This window comes from Lonchura striata, chromosome 3 (genome assembly GCF_046129695.1).
Source record: "Lonchura striata isolate bLonStr1 chromosome 3, bLonStr1.mat, whole genome shotgun sequence".
In the NCBI taxonomy this organism is placed as follows: domain Eukaryota; kingdom Metazoa; phylum Chordata; class Aves; order Passeriformes; family Estrildidae; genus Lonchura; species Lonchura striata.
In genome coordinates this window covers 93,670,774-93,691,568 of record NC_134605.1, presented here as the reverse complement: position 1 = coordinate 93,691,568, position 20,795 = coordinate 93,670,774, and the positions used below count along the sequence as shown (strand labels likewise).

The following is a 20,795-nucleotide window of genomic DNA, read 5'->3' as shown; positions in this document are numbered from 1 at the left end:
TGGTGTGTCCCGTTCTTACTTTGTAATATGACAACATAATCATAATGGGCAATACTGACAACAGAGTCTTATATTGACACATATGTTTCAGAATTATGGCAAAGATAAATCATCCTTATTCTGCATGGAAAATGTCCTGAATTGCACAACAAGTGATTTACATGCCAGCATTACATTCCAGGTGTAGCTGTGCACAAATGAAATGGCCCTTTATTTGGCACAGATAGGAATATCTTGGAATCTGACAAATTGTCAAAGGGATGTAGAAGAATAGTATAGGCAGGCAATAAGCATAAAAGCCTGGTGTGGACTTCACTTAAATAGATACTTATTTGGAGACTCACAATATGGACATGCTACTGTGCATCTCACAGAAATCACTAGAAAATCCATCTCATTTTATGCTTTATTTGACAGAGTTAAGACATACTCTTTTCAAATAGAAGGATAAAAGTAGCAGAATGTTCTTTCTTGCCTTCAGCTTTACTTACATTTAATAATCAAGTCATTATAGTATTCTGCTAAAATAGTGCAGAATGTATAGTTACAGGCATAGCTAAATTAAAATCCAAAAGGGATGCTTATGTATATATGCTGGAAAACACAGAACAGTGAATGTTGACCTGTGTGTCAACATGATTATTCTAGTTAGGCTGAAGTATGTTAAATTTCAGCAGATAGAAGAGATCAAGGTATTACTTAAGCATCTCTAATAACAATTAGTTAATTAGCTGTGATAAGTATGTTAACAGGTGATTTGTGTCTCACACTGAGCAAACATGAAACAAACCCATTTGAGATTTCTATTTATCTCACCTTGGAAAAAAGTACACCCTTTGAGCTTATCCAGCAGGATTCATTAACAAGACCTCTAAGGGTATGGTGATCCAACAGTTTTACACTTAACCCTGGGCCAGTGCTCTGCAGGAGCAGAGTATGACATGACTCCTTTTAAGTCATTAGCAGCGTCAGTGAAATGCTGGCTGGGTGCTACTGCCAGACCCTTGGCAGGGAGGGCAGACCAAACATGCCTCTGCACTGATGTAATGACACAGGTTCTAGGGCAGGAGGGGTTTGCATCTAGATGACTTTAAATTCATATAAGTTCCCATTTGGATACAACTGCTTTATGAATTTCAGGCTAAGAGGAAGTACTTTCCTTAACACCACTGCCCCCATCGTGTTTTCTGTAGATTTCTGCAATCTCTGCTACTTCAGAGACAGATCAGAATATAAACCACACCAAAGTATCTGTCTGGTTTTTATGTGAACGGAAAAAAATTCTTAATAACCCTTGCAGTTGATCAGCTGAAACCCTAAAGTACAAGATTTGATTATAGTCATTGTCTTAATGCAGAGCTGCAAGTGTTATGGGCATGTTGAGAACTTCCAGAAGCTGGATTAAAGCATCTCTTTTACAATGATATCTAATCTCATCCTAAAGCTCCAAGCAATGGCGAGTCCACCAGCTCCCCTGGTAAGCCATTCCAATATTTAATTACCCTTAGTGCTAGGAAATTGAAATGTTGTGGAAAGGTTGAATTTGTCTAATTTCAGCTGCCAGTCTTCCTTTTGCTACGCCTTTTTCAGCAACACTGAAATTGCCCCTTCTTCAGGTATGTTTTCTGAACAAGTGTCTATGACAAACTGCAGTGACCTGCTGTAAGGTCTCTGTGCAGAGAAGCTGTGCTACCTGGCCTGATGAACTTATTGCCTTGATCTGCAAACCTGGCCTCTTTCATAGACTATGACAATTTTATCCCCCCTATGACTACTGAAAATTTTTATACAGTAGTCAAGATACCTTTCAACTTTTCTTCTGGTAAATTTGATTCATTGTACTCTTTAAGGCTCACACTGTAAGACTGGTTTTCTGATAGCTGTCCTAGGAAACCCTGGTTTTCAAAAACTATGAGGATATATTAATGTAGAATTTTGTAAATGCTGTATATAGAAGTAAATGACTTTTTTATTTGTACATAACACTTCCTTCTTAATTCTCCCTTTTTAAGTATTTAGCTACAGTTCAGGTTACAATGATTGTCTGTGTCAAGCAAACGAAGTGGTAATCCTTAAAGGTAACTGAAATTTGAGTTGAGGAATGAGCATTTTTTTCCTAGCTTGATGTGGCTAACATGAGATTTGAGGTGGAAGGGAATGCTCTTATGGCAGCATATGAAGTCTAGCAGTTTCAATCTGGTAAAATCTGGGTAGACACTGAGTTTTGAGTGATTAGTCCAAAGAAGAATTAGCCAGGATGTCACTAATGAGTGGGATGAAAAAAAGGTTAGCCACTTAAAGCCCCATTTAAATGCATTCTTCAGATTGCACCCCTATAACCAATATCTTGTGTTATCTCACTTAGAAGGTTAAGAATGTACCTTTAACACAGCAGATCTCCATGGTGAAGAGAGTTAATAGCAGTTGTCTGCTTTGATTTCCATGGGCTGTAAAGCATGCCTATGAATCCTGTTCTGGATCACATAAAAATTAGTTCGGTGCCACCTGAGCTAGGAATCTACAGAAGGTAATTTCAAATGCACCCTCTGCATCTCTGTTGATTTTTCTTTTAATTCAGCTTTAGCGTTCAGTTTTCTCTTTTCCTTGCTACCACCCCAAAGTACCCAACTGGTCAGTAAGATCCACGGACTTTGTTTTGCATTGTGTTCATGATGAATGCTGTTTTGTTGCAATTCATCGGAATAGGCTTGAGATTTTCTGAAATACCTCAGGGACAAAGATATTATTTTTTTTCAAAGACTTCTTCACTGTTAGCAATGTAATGGTGGATTTCAAATTCAATATCTGCTTTTAATTTCTGAAAGTCCCTTAGTAGTCTAGGGAATAGACTGCTGTCTTCAGCACTGTCAGTAAAACTAAGATAGCCCTAAGTGGAATGAGCATTCTCAGGTCTTTGAATAATAGCTCAAGCAATGATAGGAACTTGGCATGTGCAGTCCTGTGGGAAGTATTTAGAGAAAGAGTGTCTCAAATGCTAATCAAATATGAACTCAAAATATCCTTTCTCATTCCTGGGTGTATCCAATCAAGGTAGTGATCAGTGACCTGCTTATTTTCCAGAAGAAATAACATTTTGTCCATACAATGAGCATAATTTCATGAATTAGTTAATGGCCTGTTGAACTACGCACTTTCACAGATCTTCTGTCAAAAATTTAAATGGACATTCAATTCAGTACACCAGTACTGGGTATTGTGGTTGAAATAAAAGTTTATCTGTGAGTGTCTTCACAGCCATATTAATTGCAGTTACTGCAGCATTTGTGTCAGAAGCATAGAAAGTCTCATCTTTATCCTTTTTCTCTGCCTTTGCCTAAAGTATGTGTAAGGCTGGGTAGAAAATGAAGACTGGATGGCTTAGGGCAAATAACACTGAATGGAATTCAGTTCAAGAGTATTCACAACGAAGTTCAGTGTTATTTAAGTAGGGCTGACAGATTTTAAAGAACAAATTTGGAGAAAATACTATATTGCAGCTGACTTTGGCTAACTACCATCTTGATTTTATCTGGGGAAATGCTTAGCAAGTGAATTGAACCTGCTAAGTGTGGCAGGGTTTTTTCAATCTTTCTCCTGAATTTCAGCAACAAAAAAGGTAACATATGTCAGCTTATGCTGAAGACAAGCCTGAGTAAAAAAAGAAAGGTAAAAAAAAAGGTAAAAAAAAAGTAAACCAAAATATACAATTAAAGTCATCAGAGTTTAAGAGGATGGAGTATGATGAACTAGTAAACAAAACAAAACTAAAAAGGTCACTCACAGCTGAGCTCCTTTTGAGCTTCTGTAAAATTGAATGGACAGAATCACAAACTAAAAATAAGTTATCCTGCATTTATTGTATTCATCTAGAATAGATTTTATCCAAATTCATAACTTTTATAGTTCTGTTAATTTCTTCCAGTCCTGCATTTGCCCTTTGACTTTTTTGTCTCAAATTAAAAACATGAGGAGGAAGTTTGTGTCTGCCCTATCTTGCCTTCAGAGTCTTAGTTGGGATGTAACTGTGCATAGTCCTGCTGTTCAAAATATCAGTCTTCCAGATGAAGCTGCAGGTAAAAAATGACAATTATGTACCAACATGAAAACTCTGCTCTGGGAATTTGTACTTGGTGGGGGTGGGTAGAATATTAAAAATTATTTCAAATTGATTGAATTTTTTTTCTTTAATTTGTTTCTGAGCTCCTTCAGGCTCCTGGTCCAAAATAGCTCATATGTTTTCAGTCTGGGTTGCTCTGGAGCCTGCCTCTTCTGGGTCATTGAGCAATGAGGATTGCATGTCACTGAGCACACCTTTCCTGGTGTGGGGGTACAGATGTGCTCTGGGAAGCTGGGCTGGGGCATGCACAGCGTGCTGGTGTGTGCTTGCTCCAGAGTGCAACGCAGTCATGGAGTTACAAAGATGGGAAAAAAAATGAAAGTACCTCATCATGCAGGAACTTGGCAGTGTGATTCATTCCTGTATTCAAATGTTTATTTTTATATCCTCAATTTCATCTGTTTAAGTGAAATTGTTAGGTGAAAACCTATTTAGGTTCTGCCTAAATATACGCAAAAAGCAAAAATGAAAGGAATATATTATACACTTTTCTTGAAAATATGGCAATTTCAGAAGTGAAGGAACGATATACTCCTGAACTTAGGTGTCTCACAGAGACATATGGTATTGATGCATTGTCATATGAATTTGTTTTACTCTTTAGAATTACTTGGTCTCATTTCTTTGGCTCTCAGCTATGATTCATACTTGTTTAACAAGAACTGTATAAAGAGCTGTTGATATAGAGGTACTGCAGGTACTACTAGTAATTTCTTAGCCATTTATATAACATAAGTTATACAAAGTCTTAATGAGTTATGCACAATTCTTGATCTTGTTTAATGTGAAGCTAATGATTAATTTTTAGTTAATTTAGTTAATAAAGTGCTTTTAATTATTTCTTTTTTGATATTTTATTAATTATCAGTTTTAAGTGCTCTGGGGTATTTTATGTTAAGGGTACAGGATGAATCACAGTGATTATATTTCTCATTCATTACCACCAAACAGAATTTAAAGGAACTAAAATAAATTTAAAAAAAATATTTGGACTATACCAGGTCCTGCAGAGCTGCATGGTGTATCTTTGATTTGCAAATGCATGAAATAATTTCTTGAATCTTCTTTACTTAATCATGTCTTATTAGAAATACCTGAATTGTAATTATTTTAAATCAGCAAGAGCTACAGTATTTATGATATTGGGTTTGTCAAGTGATCCCAATGTTCAGTTAAGGCAGCAATTTTTCCAAACTGTCATTCAGCTATTCTGAACTCTGCTCTTAGACTGTGATGCTGCAGGTGATTGTTGCAGGGCATCATAATGTTAAGAGAAACATGTCAAAGGAAGACTCTGAAAGGTTAAAGTCTCCTAAAAGAAGTATATTCAGATATTTTAAACTATTAGTCCACAAGAACACATATGAAGAAAGATATCAAATTGAAATTTGAGCCAAAGGCAAATCCTTAAGGAGGATAATTTAATTTTTAAATTGAAAAGAGGACACCCATGTTGGTAGTCAAAGCTTTTCTTCTTGCAAGCTTTGCCTCCTCGTCTAAAACCTGCTGTCTTTAATTTCCTCATTTTGATGGCATGGAATAAATGTACATTGTTTTCACAGCTAGATATAGAAAATGCTTTTAATTCATCAGCTAGTAGCTCCTTAAGTATACAAATATTAAATATACTGTATTGATGGGGTTTTTATTTACTGCTACTATGTACTGTCCAAAATTACTCCTTGGCTACATGTTTAGGCCAGCTTGTAGCAGCTGTAGGTTGTACTTAGAATATTTTACAAAATAAGTAGTGGGTATTATAATAAATATATAAATTTTACAGGACACAATATAAATCATGATTTTTTTTATCCTTGTGGCAAATTAAAGTGGTTCAGAAGCACTTTTTAATGAATTTTAGTTGTTTGCTGTATGCAAAAAAAAAAAAAAAATTAAAAATGGTTTCTATTTTTGTACTAATTTTTATAGATATTAATTTATCAGATATAATTTTCCCTAAAATAATATCATATCAGAATGCTTTTTAAATTTATAGTTTTGAAATATATATTTATTTCAGACCTTTAAGTTTTTCCTTTTCTTGAAATGAGCAGTTGCAGCTGTGAATTACAAAAACTATCCAAGGAGAGTAGATGTTCAGATTATTTTCTATAAGCCAACAGATCATGCTCAGAAGTTTTATGTATTGCATAGATCACAAGTCAGGTATTTCTTTGCTGTTATAAGATTTTGACAATAAAAAATCATACTTCTATTTAAACACATTCTTATGAAAATAATAAATGACACTCAAAGCTAAAATGCCATAAGCAATCTTTACTACTTCAAAGTAAACTTGTTGATAGAATTTAGATTTTATTTTTGACATTGCTTTAGAACTGTTTCCTTATTCAGATTTCAGCCAAGGAAGTGATCATAATGATCAGAGACAATAGGAGCTGATGTTTTCCTTGGTTGCCTCTACCTCTGAATAAATATGGCTGTGTTTCCTATTTTTCCTATTATCATAAATTTTGGAGGTAGCTGTGTAAGACTTATCCATCAAGATCAGTGACTTGTGTATGTGTGTTTGATTTTAATGCAAGACTAGGCACTGTTAATTAATATGGAGATGACTTTTACAGTTCTGGTGGTTAACAATCAATCTTTCAGAAAGAGAAGTTGCTATTGTTAGATTGGCAGGGATACTCAACCTGCCTCACAGGTCAAGAACTGGTTATTGATGTGATTATGAGTCTGTCAGAGGGGATTACAGAATTTGTTCTGTAGGGTAATAAAGTCTGATGCACTATTTCAGAGCATAATCTAATGCTCATTTATTGCATATGTTCAACTGCAGGATAAAAATAATCTTTTAATAATTACATTGGTAGGTGTAATGCTTTTCTCTTTTTCTATCAGCTGAACATTTAAGCCTTCATCAAAGTGCTAGATCATACATGATTCATTTGTATGAATGAAATGATAGTCAGGTTGTACATATTTGTTTGGATGGATGTAGAAATAGAGGATTATTTCACTGTGCCAGGATCTTTGGCTGTCAGAAACTGTGCATTGTAGATGGAAAAAATAAGCTAACTGCCATGTTTACATTTTATATATTCTTTAGGTGAAATCCATAAGTAGAATGCATTGCATTTTACTCTTGATCCCTGAACTGCTCCTGACAAATAATCATGTAACCTACCCACAGGAAAAGTGATTGTGCTCCAGCATCACAGCTTCTTTTCCAGCTACCTGTGCCAGTTTCTGTCTTTAGTGTACTTGCCAAAATGAGAAAATAATTTAGGAGTCAGATAAATTATCTGCATCCTAATATCATGTGTCATCAATTCTCAGCGGTGAAGTAAGAAACTTTTTTTTTTACCTTTTTACCTCCTGCATATTTTTGTAGTAAGGAAAATCTATGAGGAGGTCAGTGCCTTAAGGTCCATGTCAGGGGCTCAGCTCAGGAGAACTTCACAGGCAGAGCCATCACTTCATTACAGAGTCTATCAAATGCAGTGTCCAGTATAGCTTGCTTTCGAAAGCATCCATTTTCCATGGACAGGTGGTGATTCACTTGCTGACATCAATCAGATTTTGCCTTCAAAAGGAATTCTTCCACCCTCACTGAGAAAATAGTATAAGGCATTACTCTTTGCAAGGCAAGGATAACAGACTGCAATCCTATACTTCCAGTAGGTAGAAATTGATTGTGCTCCCTGTCATCTTTCCATGAGACCACAGGCTACTCAAGTGTGAAATTTCAGTGTAGCTTTAGTGAAAATATTAGTTCTGTTGTCTTTTTAAGTTCTTATTTCAAAATTTTTTCACAGGCTTTTTTAAAATTTAAAAGTATGGAGCCAGATGTTTTTAAAAAGCACTTTAAGGTGATTCAGATTAATAACAAAATTAATGGAAACATTGGGGAAGCAAAAGACTTACAACTATGGGAGTGTGTCAGCAGTGTGTTAAATTAGTAACTGTGTGTAGGCTCAATATGAGATTTAACAGGTGCCCCAGATATGGTGTGCTGACTCTCTGCACTGAAGTGAATTTTATTTTGGTAACTGAGAGGAGGAAGGAGAGAAAGAAGGAATTGGCCAGCTCCTTCTGCACATTCCAGAAAGAACCAGACTAATATGAAAGACAGGCCAGCTTCAGATGCCCTTCACTGGATCTCCTGCACAGCAAGGAGAACTAGATTTGTATGTGGTGAGCTGAAAATGGTAGAGAATCCCATAAAATACAGGTGAGAAGAAAAAGAAGCATCGTTCTGCATCTGTAATAAAATCTATGCCTTTCTCAGCATTTCCAGCATTTTATCTGTTTACTGTATTAGAGTCTTAGGAGACACACTTGTGTATTTCATAAACTGCAGTGACAATGAAGTCTCTAGAATGGAAAGCAGCTATCTTAGCTAAATTATGTTGCCTGTTGCTATGGAAATGGTAGCTCACGAGTTTTTATGCAAGTGCTTGAGGTACAATACTTATGACATCTTATCAAAAAACAAGGGTTATACTTCATCTACCATCAGGTTTTTGCTTTACTTTAATGACAATACTGGACAGTAATCCCCAAGAGCAAAGGCTGAAATAGCAACCCATTCCATGGAAATATTGTTCATCATAATTAACTATGCAATTTTTGAATTGCAATATAACCAGGAAATTATCAGCCTTTGAATCTGATTTATATAGCCATTGCCGATGTTTTGAATACATATAGTTACAGGAAAATGCAAATAATTTTGAGCAAATATTGTTTATTCTGCATGTTGCAATTAAGACTCTACCTGTCTTCCTTCAGTATCACCTTTATATAATTTCTTGTTTTAAGTCAAGATGTAGCAAAATACCCTCAATATTAAGACAGGATCCAGAAATAACACCCAAGCCCTCATTAGTTGTATACAAAATTTCCTTTCCTGTCACATCTTATAAAACATTCCCACTAAATATAGCCAAAAATTTGTTTTCTTCCTGCAGAGAATTACTTGCATTCTCATAACACTTTCCACATCATGTAAGCTGCACCCACTGTACCTGTTTATTTCTTCCTTCATAGAAAAGTGTTATATTTGTCTTGAAATCATAGATCGGAATTCGAAACTCATATTTTCCCCATTATTTTAGCGAATTATGTAATTGCTAAATAAACAGAGAAATATCTATCTGCAAGAGATCAGAAACAAGCCAAGCAAAAGAAATTGTCCCTGGAACACTACATTTATGTTAAGCATGTGATCCTAGTAAGGAACTGAATAGTATAAGATGAAAGCAATTCTTTAGGAATATGGAGATGCTGTAGTGTCTTCATCTCAAAAAATCAGAGAGCAAGTACATTCCTTAGGCAAACAAGGCAGCAACTAATACAAGACTTGCACAGTGTGCCTTCAAGCATTTGGTGGGTCATTGCTGGGATTTTTGTCACAGTAACAGGAGGAAATATAAGTAGTCATAAAAAAATGTTTTTTCCTCTCATTTTTCTTTGATCAAACCTTCCTTTCCTCTATGTCTATAATTATCCAGCCTCATCTCTTGTAGGACCAGTTCGTCTCTTTTTTCACATCTAGTCTGGGTCCCAGCTGCACCAGTCCAGTGTGCCATATTGATCAGTGCTGTTATTGCCTCTGCCACAGTAAGCTGATGTGGGCTGTGAGCTGAGTTCCCTCACTGGCCTGTGGCCATCCACGTAGTTAAGTGCCAGATCACTCCCTGTGTGTGTGCCTGGGTGTGTTTCAAAGACTCAGGCTGGCATTGCATCTTTCCCAAAAAACGATTTGGGTGCAGGCATCTTATTAGTAGAAGTGGAAGAGGGGATGAAGGATTGCAGTGATACAAACAAGAGCTGTGTGGTGACGGCTGGCCTCAAAGCCTGTGTGATAGCCCAGACCTATTTAATTTATACAGCTCATGGTTTTACCCCAGCCAGCACAGCCACTCACTCACTCCCCTCCAAGGAGGGAGAATTGAAAGGGTAAAAGTGAGAAAACTCATGTGTGGAGATAAAGACAGGCTAATAGGTAAAGTAAAAGCTGCACACACAGGCAAGGCAAAGAATTCATTCACTACTTCATTCAGCTGGACCCAGGAAAGGTCTCCAGCATGTGCAACACTGACTTGTGAAGACAACAGGCATCACTCTGAATGCCCCTGCCTTCCTTCTTCTTCCTCCAGCCTTATGTCATGACACTGTATGATGTGAGATAGCCCTTGGGTCATTTGGAATCAACTGTCCCAGCTGTGTCTCTTCCAGGCTCCTTGTGCACCCACACCTTCCTCACTGGTGGCATGGGGGCAGGTAAGGAGCAGAAAAGGCCTTGGCTCTGTCTGAGCACTGCTCAGCAATAAGAAAGACACCCCTGGATCATCATCTCTGTTTACAGCACAAATCCAAAACACAACCCCATACCAGTTACTGTGAAAAAACTTAACTCTACCTCTGCCAAAAACATCACAACATGTAAATAGGACCTATACAGATATAATCCTGAGCAACAGTCTGCACTGGTACAGAGACACTATCTTGTTCTGCCTATTGCACTTGTTTCTACTTTAACCATCAGATAGCCAAGTTTTCCCTGCTAGGGCCTGCACAGAACTGGGGGGCAGTTCCTCCCCTGGGATGCATTATTGTAATGACTTTGGAGGTAATTGAACCATGACTCTTCACACTGACTGAGAAAAGGATGCACTTCTCTGCCATTTCCCTCCCCTCTCTAGCGTGAGGATGACCAAATTCACCCACCCTCTAATATCTGTGGAGCTTTCTAGCTATATTGAAGTCCGAGCTCAGAATATTCTAACTTATTTTTAAAATAAAAGCTTACAGCCCTTCCTTCCTGGTGTCACAAACCATTTTCCTTGCATGATCTGATTCCTTTCAATTAAACAGGTTTTGTCACCAGGAACTTGTCTTTAACTGCATTTACTTTCCAGTCATTTCTGTAATCTTTCTGCTCTGATTTTTCTGTTACCTGTTGGCATAATTTAAGATGAGGTTGCTGTTCCAATTAAGAAAGTGACATGGCTCTCAAGTAAGAATTTGCTTGATGTACTGAATTCTGTCAAGGTGGATTATAGCTGTTTGTTGATTATTACGCATTTTAATGACATTAGTGAATTTCATGGTCTGAATAGATGCTACACTTTTCACTCCTCATATATGCTAAAAAGTTACACAATGTGTTATTTTGCTATTTAAGATCATAGCTTTCTGTTTTCTTGACCTCTTTCTCTCTATTTTAGTGCTTAGTCTTTAAAATATTGACTACAGTTTTCATGACCTTTTGCAAACCTCTCCAACACATTTGTTATGCAATACGAGACATGTCTGCAATGAAAATTACAGGTATAATGATATGAATGTTTCAATCTTTTTATGTTTTTGAAGGCAACTTTCTTATTTATTTAGACAAAAGAATATTTTGTGAACAAGATCTTTCTCATGTGAATACCAAAATCTTAGTCAATTTGCACAATATAGCAAAGTATTTTTTCTTGAAATAGACGTGTTTAGTGTGTGTTTTAGATATTTTCCATACTTAGCTGAAGTCAAACCTATTTTTCCATCAGTGCTAGATATGCAAAGAATGCTAGATAAGTTTCAGCCATGTTAAAACAAGACAAAAATATAACTGTATTAAAGCCTTTTCATAGTAGACTTTATATTCTTAATATTTCTAAAAAGTATACAAAATCCAAATTTTATAAATCTATAGACATTCTGGACCAGATTTAGTACAACTTGCTCCTGGATTGATTATGAAACTCATACTGTTCTCAAACCCTGATACTATGTTCCATAACCCTAGGAACTGCACTGCTGATTTGCCTGAGTTTTTATAACCAGACTTTGGCATGGAAATAAGTATAAGCATAGCTGGGGCCATGACTTGACAGGGACTCCTTTAGAGCAAGTAGGTCACTTCTGGGAGATGATTTCCATAAATGAGGCAGCAGAGAAGTACAGCCTGCAGCAGGACAATGGCTGCTGGAAATTCTCGGTTCTGAGTTTGCAGATCTGGATGTGAGCCTCTCCACAGCCTGCACCCACATGGGTGTGAGAAAGAGGAGGGCAGTGGCCTTCACCTTTTGTGCCCTGCTTTCCACGCTTCCAATAGCTCAGCAATATGGGCAGCTCTGCCCACACTGAGCACCTTCTGCTCTGGGTGAACTCTGGGCCAGGTCTCAGAGGGGTGCAGTGGCATGTTTCCAATGGTGAATCAATGCTGGGTTCACAGACTTGTTAGGCATTGTGGTATAAGGGCTCCCCATGTATTAATGTCCCTACATGTATGAGTCATCTCCTGGAGGGGCAGTAGTAGAGAATATATGAGTCATCTCCTGGAGGGCCGAGGTAGTAGAGAATATTGGTAGTAACTACCTTCTAGAATTGGGTTCTTATTTGTTTTGCTTTGCAGTTTCACTGCTTTTTTCCCTGAAAGATAATTTTAAATTATCCTAGACAATTATACATCTTCTTGAGTTGGGGCAAAATGAACAGAGTTAAAACTGACAAGGTTTGGTTGCAGGAAATGCCAGGGACTGGGGAAGGCAGGGGCTATGGCTATTTCTTTGCAGTATGTCACAGACGAGTGCGGGAGGTTGTGCCATCAACTACCAAATTTGGGCCTTACAGAATGACTTGTTTGGAAGAGGAGACAGCAGGGAAAACCTCTGCTTCCAAGTAGTGACGAGTGTATCTGTCTCTCATGTTAGTCTAACTGTTCAGTCAACTATTAGTCAACTGTTTTTTCTGTATTGGAGACGCAGAACAAGAACTTTTGAAATTAAAAATATTTATTCTTTGTGTTTTATTCAAGAGGAAAAAATCAGCTGGGATTTAATAAGACTTGCCTGGTTAATTTTGTTTTTCCTTTCAAAGAAATTCACTTTGGAATCCTTGACATGATTTATTTGTACATTAAGTATGTGATTCTACATTTGATTTTCAGAAGTGACATTCATTCCACCTAACTCTAAGTATTTACACTCTAGGTGTCTCTGTTAAAGCAAGTTACCTCAGACTCTACAGTAAATGGAGAGAAGCAAGTACTTTCAGGATAAGATTCATCTGACCTATGTAAGATGTCTGTTTTAAGATTAGATGAATAGCAGCCTATTCACCCAATTGTGCTTTATCTCCACACTGTCTGTATATGGACTCAAGAGAGTTTCCAAGATTCATTTTGGCAGCTGAGTTTTGCTCTTTTTGAGCTGAATAAAAACACAGGATATGTTTGGGCTTCTGAAGTACGTGGAAGTATTTTGGTAGAATTCTAGCCAAGTAAGATAAATTTCTTTTTGGGGTAAGTGGTTTTTTTTCCATCAGGTACTTTGCATAATAATTGATAAGGTATCAAGTACACAGGCAAGTCTTGATTAACCACGATAACTGATAAGCATGATGACACGCACAAAAATAGTTCCTGTTTAGGTAAATGGAAATACTGAAGTCTAATTTCCTATGAATTGTGTTCATTGTCTGACTTTTCATCCCACATAACAGCCCATATAGTGGCAATATTGTTGCTATCCTGCAACTGTGTGAGCATTGCTCTGCTAATACCCATGTGCCATCTGGACACTTGGCTTCTGCCAGCTCTGGTGTCATGCCCTCATTCTGCCTAAGTGGAGTCACTATTGTGCATTTCCCTATTATTTTCTGATTTTAACAAAGTGTTGCTAGTAATTTTTATTCCATTTTAAATTGGGTCTTGAGTTCAGAGTTAGTTGCAAACTGCCAAACCAATAGACAATCTGATTGCACAAGTCAGGTCTTCTTAAAAATTCTATGCCAAAAGTACAAATAAGGCATATATAAATAAGAATATGTAGTGAAATGGCAGTTGCAGACAATAATATTAATGATACTCTGGAAAATGGAGGTGAAAGTCTTTAAATTAATATTTATTTGTGGTAAATCTTTGTAACACAGTGCATAGGTAGGCAAATAAACATGGGGTCCGTCTGTACAGAACTTCCTTGGGTCAGTGTGCAGCATAACAAATATTTGGGTGGAAAAATGCCAGATTTAGTAAGCGAGAATCCAGTGTTTGAAGTGTTGTTATGGACACTCATTGCCAGTAAAGGAGGCTGAACTGGACACGGTGTTGATAGCAGGCGTGGGAAACGCAGCCGAGAGGGGACGCGGGGGAGCAGCCCCAAACTGCCGCCCGCCAGGAGAGCAGCCAGAGCCAGGGCAGGGCCAGGACCTCGCTGCCGTCAGCTCCCCTTGGGAATGCTTTCAATGTTGCTCCCACCTGTCTCTGCACTGGAGTTTGTTCGGCAGGCAGTGGAACTTCTGTCCACTGGACCCAACTTTATGCTCCCATTCTTTGCTTTTTGTATCTTTTTGCATAATAAATTTTAGCCGAGAAGATACATGGTCTTTTTTAACACAAGAAGGTTAGCAGAGCCTCAGGTGGATAAACAGGCTTAATAGTATAAAACCCAAGTTAGATCAACTTAAGATGGCCAAGCCTGGCTCCCACATTGTAATTCATGGTAATGGTTCCTATAGATGTCTATACTTATGAACATTTTGCTCAGGCTCTGAGCTGGTCATTTGTGAGCAAGTTTCAAGCCAAAAAATCTTGCAACCATATTTAATGTGATAGAGTTTGGAGCTAAAAAAGCCCTGCTGGGGACCGAGTTGAAGCCCAGCACTGTGCTAATGACAACTTACACAGTTATCATGTGGAAGTTGGCTCTGGCATAATCATCAAAGTCTGGCAAAATTCTTTACAGAAACCCTCAGTACCGATAATCTCATGCTGTATTTTACCTGCAGTTTGTGAGAAGGAAGAGCTGGCTGAGACATTAAGATAACTAATAAGGCTTGCAGAAGAGCAAGATTCAGGAAACATCATTAAAGCAGATGATAAATGTGAACAACACCTCTTCAAATATGATCTTTAAGACTGACTAGAGCGCCACTTAAAATGCACTTTTAAAAGTGGGCTCTGTATCCAACTGTCTGCTGAAAGAAATCTCACAAGTACTTCTACAGCTCTAATCATGATGCTGTGCTTTTCAGGCCTTTGTGTTTTTTTTTTTTTTTTTTTTTGTTTTTTTTTTTTTTTTTTGTTTTTTTTTGCTGATCCTGGCTTAAAAGGTCAGACAAGTAACATTGATTACTTTGACCTAGCAGCATCAGGCATTTGTTGCAGTTAACTCTGGAGCTATTATTCTCTAAACACTTGGAGTGAAAGATAGAAGCCTCAAAGTCCTGACTTTTGAGTTTTCTCATGTTTCAACAAAAAGATTTTTCTATTGAAAATGACACAAACTATGTCTTGAGTCTATCAATAAGTCTCTAATGTAGGGTGGGAATAGAAAAACGGGAACTGGCTGCCAGAAGCAATTCTTAAACAACTACAATACACAAGTGCATTTTAGAAACATAGGATTTGGGATTTTGAGTGGTTCTCCTTTATTTTTCTGTGTATTTATTTATGGAATAATATCTCTCTTTAAGGCTTAATGAAGTTCCTCTAACCTGTAAGGCATCAGGCTGAATATAAATTCACATTAGACATTTTAGTTTTGTCTCCATAGAAACTAAATGTTCAAATGTGTTATTTTTGTCTTTGGAGTATTTATGTGCCTCAGAATTTGAACATGTACTCAGAAGGAAAAACTATGATTTAAAAAAAAATGTGTTGTCTTATGGACTATCAGCAGGTGAATGAGATGTATTTGAATGACTGGTATGGCAAAAATAAACTCTGGAAAGAGAGAAATTCAGAATTCTGTACTGAAAATAAACTAACCGTAATGTTTCATCAACTTGAAAAATCTGTAAAGTGAAATATATCCAATTTAGAATGTCCATGATCATCACTTTCTTGCAGTTGTGCCTTTGAAATCTAACTGAAGTAAGGAAGTCTGTTGAAGGATTTATATCAATACAATTGGGTGAAATTTAATCTCAATTGATACTTTGTTTCTCAGAAGAGAGATTCCACTTTCTCAGAAGAAAGGAAAAACACCACTGCAGCTGAATTAAAGTTCACATTATTTGACTTTATTTAATATAGAGTTTTACTGCAGAAAAACTGTAATTCAAAGTAGAAGAGTTCAGAGAATGAAGAGCTTCAGCTCAATAGCAGAGAGCTTCAGTTGCAGCACTTCAGAGTCTCTGTTTTCAATCTTGTTACATAGAAGAAGAGTTGATGTTCATGTTTGCTGGTTTTATCTGGATACAGATGATGTCTGAAATTCACTTGCTGGGTGCTGTTACTGTACTGAATCAGTACATACTGGTATTTTAAGGGTCATCACTTCCTTGAAGGTACTGACAATGCCTGTTTTTGAAAATAAATATAATTTTATTACATAAAGAATAATTAGAATGAGTTACAGTAAAAATACAGCAATGTCAATAAAATAAAACCAAAGACAACATGAAGCCATATTCTTTTTGTCATATAATACCTTGCATTAATTTGCTGCTTTCTGTTGTAAGTCAGAAAGGCAAAAGAAAGCAAAGGGAAACCTCAGGAAGTGCAGGAAAAATGTTATCCAGAGCCTAGTGACAGACAGGAGGAAACCCATGCAGAGACAGAAAAATTTAACATAGAGCAGAGAACAAACTTGATATTTATACACATGCTGCCACACAAACACATGCACTCATTACATCTTCATAGCAAAGAACTTCACTGCCTCCAAGAAACAACATGGTAGAGTCTTTAATGTCTCTTCAAAGGCTTCAGGTTAACTAAAAAATTGCAACACATTTCGTCTGGATGTAACAAAAATCCATGGGATAGTAAAAAACGGTTTTAAGAAACACATGGTAAGCAGAGTGTCATGGAGAGGTACACTGGAAAAGAGGTCAATTAGCAGTGGAAAGGAGTACATTAAACTTATGTGTTCCAATGCACTCAGGGATGTGCCCCTTAATTGCATGGTAGTGTCAAAAAATGCCATTTTACAGGCTAAGTCCAATTCTATGAGGTTATATTTTCTTAGGGTGTACAAAGCAATTTTTTAAGGCAAGTAAATTTGTGTTATCAAATGAACAGAAGGCAATCTATTTATTAAACACACTGAGCAAAACGCAGATGCTACGAATGGTGTGCTATGTCTATGCAGAAGGTAGTCACTAAATCATATAAAACAGATGAAAGCATTCTTTCTTTTAGCTAGAAAACATCTGCCTTATGAGTTTGCTGTACATTCATTGTTGCCGTGTCAGACTTGCAAAATTATTGCTTGCTTTAAGAATGACAAATATGCTGTCCCAGTTTTATGAAGGGAAAATTGAACAGGATACGATGCTACACAAGAATACTGAAGTACGATTCCATTCACTCATAAAAGATGGAGACAGGTTGATGTAGTACGCAACAGAGCTAATACTTTTCCAATCAGTGTAAATGCATATTATTCCATATTTTTATGAGCAGGTTGTTAAAATCTAAAGTCACAAAATAATCAAAAAATTAAGGGAGCTCTGCATAACATCTGGTCCAGGTTGCACTGAAATCAATGCCAACATGGAGTTTCTCAGGACCTTGCAGTGTCAAGTTGGAACCTCTCGAAGGATGGAGATATCTGCAGCCTTTCTAGTAAACCTATATTTGAAAGCCTTCAAGGGTGGCCCATTAAGTCATATTCAACTCTATCCACCAGGAATGCCAAGTCCTTTTCTGCAAAGATGCCTTGGAATCAATTGACCACCAGCCTCAGCTGAGGCAAGAGGCTATTGCATGCCAGGCAGGACTTGACATTTCTTTGCACAAGTTTATTGTCAGCCTGTTTCTCTGCCAGGTTCTTGTGAATCACAGTAATAATAGGCATTGTACTGACCTTTCCCCTGAGCTGATGCTGCTGACAGGGGACTGTCACCTCCTTCAGGAAGTAATGAAGGTATTAAATAAGGTGTGGAGATGTCACTAGTATCCACCCACTGGCCAAACTTTTTATCAGTGATCACAATGCTGCAAACCCAGCTGTCCAGCTGATTTTGCCTTCACCATAAGAATAGGTAGTCCACCTAGCCAAACCCATACATATGGATTTATGAATGGACCCTAATTATACTAATAATACATGTGATAATCATGAATATTAATGCATTGCATTTGTGTTACTCTTGATGGAAACAATATGCTTCCAGTACATGATTAGTATTTAGTCAGTACACTAGGATGTTTCTGGCTATGCAGCTGTTTTCACCTGAATTCAAAGAGTCTTTGGAATTGATATTTCAGACACAGATATGATATTATTCTGCATTTGAGTTCTGTTCCAGATGGGCTGGTAAATGATTCTTTCTAGAAGCAGCATTTTAATATGGCTATATTCCTACAGGTCTGATCACAAAAAAAGCTGAAATGAATGAAAATAGTCCCATCAGTGTTTTTAGATTTTATATTGGACTCCGTGAACTCCCAAGTCGATGTTAAATAAATTCACTTGCATTATGGAGGCACTGGTGAGACCAGAAAAGACTGTTAAGGAAGCATTGTAAGTGTGAATAACTGTAGTTTAAACCCCAACCTGTAACATTTTATTATATTTACAAGAGATCACTACAAATGTTTATGATATTACTCATTACATAGAGAATTCAGGTGGGAGTGAGGCAGTAATGTTTTAGGCCAGGATTCCAAGCAAGATTTTGGAAGTACATGGAATATTTAAAATATGCATTATAAAAAGTATCACAGTAGATTTAGATCCTTATGCTGAAACCACTCTCCTAGAGCAGAGTAGATGTTGTATTAGTATTGAGATATTATAGAGAAAAGCATCAAAGAATTAAAAATACATGCATAAAATTATGGTGTGTGGTGAAAAATATTCAAAACCAACTATTTTATGATTATTTTGACTGGTTTTGGAAATGATTTTTCCTTTCCCCATCCAACTGGAATCTTGCTCACAGCAAATTTCAGTCCTCTGTGATGATCTCTCATACAGAATTTTTAAAATTCTTGTTACCTGAATTGTAAAATAAAATGTGTTCTTGTATGTGTTCACTAGAAATTTGAAGGTTTTCAAGTAATATGAAATTAGAGATGGTTCTAGTTTTCAATTATGTCTTTTTAGAGATGGCTTTTAAAAGCCCTGCTAATAAAATGCTTTAGCCACCCTATTGTAAAACAGATGCTCATTATTGATAATAAAAGTACCTGGAAGTTTTCATCAGGTCTAATATTTACTTGGGCTTTTTTTCTTACATTTTTGCTTTTCATTGTCTTTTGTAACGATTTCCATTAGTAATGAGACTTCCTCTGTACAGGAAGATGAAGCGCCCAAGTGAAAAATCAAGAGTAATTTCTTAACTGTGCAGTTTGATGTGCCAGTTGAGGGACTTTAGGATCATGTACATGCAGCAGTGTCTAACAGCGAGGACTGTCATGAGCTGATGATGAGGGCACTCTGTGGCCATAAGAAGGAGCTGCCTCCATCCTTCCTCTCTGATGCCAGTCAGAAAAAGCATGCTGAGCCACAATATTGCAAAACACCCAAGGAATAGAATTGGTACCATTACCTGCCCAAAGCTGCCAATTTATTTATTGTTGCAGTTATGCCTTTTGTTTATAAACAGAAATAGCAATTCTATTGCTGCTGATAATATGTTTAGATTGCAGTAGCTCCACATGACACTGGAAGAGAACTATTCCATATTCCAAGCACAAAAATGTAAGGGAGGGTGGGGAAAAGTCACATTTTTCTTTAGTCTAATAACTTCTGTATATTGAACTAGGCCCAATTTGAAAAGTTCTGTTTCATGAACATGAAACATATAGCTTTCATGTTCAATGTCTTTTCTGTTGTACAAAGGTATATTAAAAAATTACATTGTACACAAGTCTTTTAGGATATTGATTAAACTTTTATGTGTAAATAATACCCCTGTAAGCCTATCATCTTGAGATTAAAGCTCTTTGTATTGCTGAGGTAGTGGGAAGTGTATCCTCAGACAGCTTTTGAAGTTCTTATTCATGAGCGATCAGTGACTTTGAGTACTGCAGTAGAGAAAGTAGTGTGACATATTTGTATTTTGTAGTTCTTAATATGCTTTATACATATATTATGAATAATAAGGTAGGGAATAATTAATATTTGTTTTAGGCAGTGCAATTCTTTGCTTTAGACTATCACAAATGCTTTAATATTTTTAAATTTCCCATTTTCTTTAAGTCAGAATGGAAATTGATTATATGTTATTAAAAAAATGACAGGTCAAACAAGATCTAATGTTGCCCTGATTTTTAAAATGTTAAGTTTTATTTTATAGTTCTTTTGAAAGTTTTAAAGTTCTCATAAAACTTCTTTAGCCTTCTGATAATGTTTTCATATTAGAGAGTCAGAGTTCCCACACAATTTCATGTATAAATAGAATAGTTTACATATTTCTCTGTAGGTAGAGAGAAATTATTGATTGCTCTTTGAACCAGTATGGCTGGAGATGTGGTAATCCCATCCTCCAAGCCATGGTCATCTGTGGAATTCTATAAATTCCAGATGTTTGAATGAAACTGGGTCTTTTTCTCTTTTGAAAATACCAAGATTCTGTGTACTCATTTCATGTCCAATAGCGATAATCTGATCCTGAATTATGAACATCATTTAAAACTGAAAAGTTGTAATTACATAGAGTTAAATGGAAAATCAAATATGAAAAGAGAAAAGTGAAATTTTGCAGAATCATCTCATTTAGTTAGAAACAAAGTCTGATTCTTCTTTACTTAATTTCTTTCTCTTTC

General features: G+C 36.7%; 1 protein-coding gene across 24 annotated transcripts in view; it reads left to right on the top strand.

The window, feature by feature from the left end:
• DLGAP2 (DLG associated protein 2) overlaps positions 1 to 20,795 on the top strand; it is a 450,475-nt gene that overhangs the window by 294,457 nt on the left and 135,223 nt on the right. For 5 of the 24 annotated variants that reach the window (XM_077782388.1, XM_031504441.2, XM_021551149.3 and 2 more), the window contains one exon: positions 1,358 to 1,477. The exons of the other annotated variants lie outside the window; for them this stretch is intronic. The gene's annotated coding sequence lies outside the window, so the exon portion shown is untranslated. The remainder of the gene's footprint in view (positions 1 to 1,357; positions 1,478 to 20,795) is intronic. 24 annotated transcript variants of the gene reach the window in all.